This window comes from Azolla caroliniana, unplaced genomic scaffold (assembly GCF_043228905.1).
Source record: "Azolla caroliniana isolate FFs.n. ecotype wild unplaced genomic scaffold, voAzoCaro1.0.p SCAF_7, whole genome shotgun sequence".
Lineage (NCBI taxonomy): Eukaryota > Viridiplantae > Streptophyta > Polypodiopsida > Salviniales > Salviniaceae > Azolla > Azolla caroliniana.
The window spans coordinates 13,100-18,913 of NW_028230442.1; positions in this window are offsets into that span (position 1 = coordinate 13,100).

The following is a 5,814-nucleotide window of genomic DNA, read 5'->3' on the forward strand; positions in this document are numbered from 1 at the left end:
GAGCGAGGTATGAACATTTTAATTTATTGGCACACTTTTCTCCACTACCTCCTCAAATAAGCTAATTTCGTCATGTCTCTCGACCTGAGTTCCAAAACCTTGATTTTTTAATTCTATATCATAGCTAGCGTTGTTAGCTTCGTTTCGCATGTTTGAACACAGAAATCCGATATCACACGAGCCAGGTATAAACATTTTAATTTACTCACTGGCACTTCTCAACTCCATCCTCAAATAAGCTAATTTCCTCATGTCTCTCGACCTTGCTTTCAAAATCTCGAAATTTTACTTCTATATCATTGCTAGCGTTGTTAGCTTCGATTCGCATGTTTGAACCCAAAAATCCGATATCACACGAGCGAGGTATGAACATTTTAATTTACTGACACACTCTTCTCCACTACCTCCTCAAATTTGCTAATTTCCTCATGTCTCTCGACTTGAGTTTCAAAATCTTGATTATTTATTTCCATATCATAGCTAGCGTTGTTAGCTTCGTTTCGCATGTTTGAACAGAGAAATCCGAAATCACACGAGCCAGGTATGAACATTTTAATTTACTCACTGGCTCTTCTCAACTCCATCATCAAATAAGCTAATTTCCTCATGTCTCTCGACCTTGCTTTCAAAATCTCGAAATTTTACTTCTATATCATTGCTAGCGTTGTTAGCTTCGATTCGCATGTTTGAACACAAAAATCCGATATCACAAGAGCCAGGTATGAACATTTTAATTTACTGACACACTCTTCTCCACTACCTCCTCAAATTTGCTACTTTCCTCATGTCTGTTGACCTGAGGTTCAAAATCTTGATTTTTTAATTCTATATTATAGCTAGCGTTGTTAGCTTCGTTTCACATGTTTGAACACAGAAATCCGATATCACACGAGCCAGGTATGAACATTTTAATTTACTGACACACTCTTCTCCACTACCTCCTCAAATTTGCTAATTTCCTCATGTCTCTCGACCTGAGTTTCAAAATCTTGATTTTTTAATACTATATCATAGCTAGCGTTGTAAGTTTCGTTTCGCATGTTTGAACACAGAAATCTGATATCACACGAGCCAGGTATGAACATTTTAATTTACTCACTAGTTCTTCTCAACTCTATCCTCAAATAAGCTAATTTCCTTATGTCTCTCGACCTTGCTTTCAAAATCTGGAATTTTTACTTCTATCATAGCTAGCGTTGTTAGCTTCGATTCGCATGTTTGAACACAAAAATCCGATATCACACGAGCCAGGTATGAACATTTTAATTTATTGGCACACTCTTCTCCACTACCTCCTCAAATAAGCTAATTTCGTCATGTCTCTCGACCTGAGTTCCAAAACCTTGATTTTTTAATTCTATATCATAGCTAGCGTTGTTAGCTTCGTTTCGCATGTTTGAACACAGAAATCCGATATCACACGAGCCAGGTATAAACATTTTAATTTACTCACTGGCACTTCTCAACTCCATCCTCAAATAAGCTAATTTCCTCATGTCTCTCGACCTAGGTTTTAAAATCTTTCATTTTTAATTGTATATCATAGCTAGCGTTGTTAGCTTCGATTCGCATGTTTGAACACAAAAATCCGATATCACACGAGCCAGGTATGAACATTTTAATTTATTGGCACACTCTTCTCCACTACCTCCTCAAATAAGCTAATTTCGTCATGTCTCTCGACCTGAGTTCCAAAACCTTGATTTTTTAATTCTATATCATAGCTAGCGTTGTTAGCTTCGTTTCGCATGTTTGAACACAGAAATCCGATATCACACGAGCCAAGTATAAACATTTTAATTTACTCACTGGCACTTCTCAACTCCATCCTCAAATAAGCTAATTTCCTCATGTCTCTCGACCTTGCTTTCAAAATCTCGAAATTTTACTTCTATATCATTGCTAGCGTTGTTAGCTTCGATTCGCATGTTTGAACACAAAAATCCGATATCACACGAGCGAGGTATGAACATTTTAATTTACTGACACACTCTTCTCCACTACCTCCTCAAATTTGCTAATTTCCTCATGTCTCTCGACCTGAGTTTCAAAACCTTGATTTTTTAATTCTATATCATAGCTAGCGTTGTTAGCTTCGTTTCGCATGTTTGAACACAGAAATCCGATATCACACGAGCCAGGTATAAACATTTTAATTTACTCACTGGCACTTCTCAACTCCATCCTCAAATAAGCTAATTTCCTCATGTCTCTCGACCTTGCTTTCAAAATCTTGATTTTTTAATTCTATATCATAGCTAGCATTGTTAGCTTCGATTCGCATGTTTGAACACAAAAATCCGATATCACACGAGCCAGATATGAACATTTTAATTTACTGACACACTCTTCTCCACTACCTCCTCAAATTTGCTAATTTCCTCATGTCTCTCGACCTGAGTTTCAAAACCTTGAATTTTTAATTCTATATCATAGCTAGCGTTGTTAGCTTCGTTTCGCATGTTTGAACACAGAAATCCGATATCACACGCGCCAGGTATAAACATTTTAATTTACTCACTGGCACTTCTCAACTCCATCCTCAAATAAGCTAATTTCCTCATGTCTCTCGACCTGGGTTTCAAAATCTTGATTTTTTAATTCTATATCATAGCTAGCGTTGTTAGCTTCGTTTCGCATGTTTGAACACAGAAATCCGAAATCACACGAGCCTGGTATGAACATTTTAATTTACTCACTGGCTCTTCTCAACTCCATCATCAAATAAGCTAATTTCCTCATGTCTCTCGACCTTGCTTTCAAAATCTCGAAATTTTACTTCTATATCATTGCTAGCGTTGTTAGCTTCGATTCGCATGTTTGAACACAAAAATCCGATATCACAAGAGCCAGGTATGAACATTTTAATTTACTGACACACTCTTCTCCACTACCTCCTCAAATTTGCTACTTTCCTCATGTCTGTTGACCTGAGGTTCAAAATCTTGATTTTTTAATTCTATATTATAGCTAGCGTTGTTAGCTTCGTTTCACATGTTTGAACACAGAAATCCGATATCACACGAGCCAGGTATGAACATTTTAATTTACTGACACACTCTTCTCCACTACCTCCTCAAATTTGCTAATTTCCTCATGTCTCTCGACCTGAGTTTCAAAATCTTGATTTTTTAATACTATATCATAGCTAGCGTTGTAAGTTTCGTTTCGCATTTTTGAACACAGAAATCTGATATCACACGAGCCAGGTATGAACATTTTAATTTACTCACTAGTTCTTCTCAACTCTATCCTCAAATAAGCTAATTTCCTTATGTCTCTCGACCTTGCTTTCAAAATCTGGAATTTTTACTTCTATCATAGCTAGCGTTGTTAGCTTCGATTCGCATGTTTGAACACAAAAATCCGATATCACACGAGCCAGGTATGAACATTTTAATTTATTGGCACACTCTTCTCCACTACCTCCTCAAATAAGCTAATTTCGTCATGTCTCTCGACCTGAGTTCCAAAACCTTGATTTTTTAATTCTATATCATAGCTAGCGTTGTTAGCTTCGTTTCGCATGTTTGAACACAGAAATCCGATATCACACGAGCCAGGTATAAACATTTTAATTTACTCACTGGCACTTCTCAACTCCATCCTCAAATAAGCTAATTTCCTCATGTCTCTCGACCTGGGTTTCAAAATCTTGATTTTTTAATTCTATATCATAGCTAGCATTGTTTGCTTCGATTCGCATGTTTGAACACAAAAATCCGATATCACACGTGCAAGGTATGAACATTTTAATTTACTGACACACTCTTCTCCACTACCTCCTCAAATTTGCTAATTTCCTCATGTCTCTCGACTTGAGTTTCAAAATCTTGATTATTTATTTCCATATCATAGCTAGCGTTGTTAGCTTCGTTTCGCATGTTTGAACAGAGAAATCCGAAATCACACGAGCCAGGTATGAACATTTTAATTTACTCACTGGCTCTTCTCAACTCCATCTTCAAATAAGCTAATTTCCTCATGTCTCTCGACCTGGGTTTCAAAATCTTGATTTTTTAATTCTATATCATAGCTAGCATTGTTAGCTTCGCTTCGCATGTTTGAACGCAAAAATCCGATATCACAAGAGCCAGGTATGAACATTTTAATTTACTGACACACTCTTCTCCACTACCTCCTCAAATTTGCTAATTTCCTCATGTCTCTCGACCTGAGTTTCAAAATATTGATTTTTTAATTTTATATCATAGCTAGCGTTCTTAGCTTCGATTCGCATGTTTGAACACAAAAATCCGATATCACACGAGCGAGGTATGAACATTTTAATTTATTGGCACACTTTTCTCCACTACCTCCTCAAATAAGCTAATTTCGTCATGTCTCTCGACCTGAGTTCCAAAACCTTGATTTTTTAATTCTATATCATAGCTAGCGTTGTTAGCTTCGTTTCGCATGTTTGAACACAGAAATCCGATATCACACGAGCCAGGTATAAACATTTTAATTTACTCACTGGCACTTCTCAACTCCATCCTCAAATAAGCTAATTTCCTCATGTCTCTCGACCTTGCTTTCAAAATCTCGAAATTTTACTTCTATATCATTGCTAGCGTTGTTAGCTTCGATTCGCATGTTTGAACCCAAAAATCCGATATCACACGAGCGAGGTATGAACATTTTAATTTACTGACACACTCTTCTCCACTACCTCCTCAAATTTGCTAATTTCCTCATGTCTCTCGACTTGAGTTTCAAAATCTTGATTATTTATTTCCATATCATAGCTAGCGTTGTTAGCTTCGTTTCGCATGTTTGAACAGAGAAATCCGAAATCACACGAGCCAGGTATGAACATTTTAATTTACTCACTGGCTCTTCTCAACTCCATCATCAAATAAGCTAATTTCCTCATGTCTCTCGACCTTGCTTTCAAAATCTCGAAATTTTACTTCTATATCATTGCTAGCGTTGTTAGCTTCGATTCGCATGTTTGAACACAAAAATCCGATATCACAAGAGCCAGGTATGAACATTTTAATTTACTGACACACTCTTCTCCACTACCTCCTCAAATTTGCTACTTTCCTCATGTCTGTTGAACTGAGGTTCAAAATCTTGATTTTTTAATTCTATAATATAGCTAGCGTTGTTAGCTTCGTTTCACATGTTTGAACACAGAAATCCGATATCACACGAGCCAGGTATGAACATTTTAATTTACTGACACACTCTTCTCCACTACCTCCTCAAATTTGCTAATTTCCTCATGTCTCTCGACCTGAGTTTCAAAATCTTGATTTTTTAATACTATATCATAGCTAGCGTTGTAAGTTTCGTTTCGCATGTTTGAACACAGAAATCTGATATCACACGAGCCAGGTATGAACATTTTAATTTACTCACTAGTTCTTCTCAACTCTATCCTCAAATAAGCTAATTTCCTTATGTCTCTCGACCTTGCTTTCAAAATCTGGAATTTTTACTTCTATCATAGCTAGCGTTGTTAGCTTCGATTCGCATGTTTGAACACAAAAATCCGATATCACACGAGCCAGGTATGAACATTTTAATTTATTGGCACACTCTTCTCCACTACCTCCTCAAATAAGCTAATTTCGTCATGTCTCTCGACCTGAGTTCCAAAACCTTGATTTTTTAATTCTATATCATAGCTAGCGTTGTTAGCTTCGTTTCGCATGTTTGAACACAGAAATCCGAAATCACACGAGCCTGGTATGAACATTTTAATTTACTCACTGGCTCTTCTCAACTCCATCGTCAAATAAGCTAATTTCCTCATGTCTCTCGACCTGGGTTTCAAAATCTTGATTTTTTAATTCTATATCATAG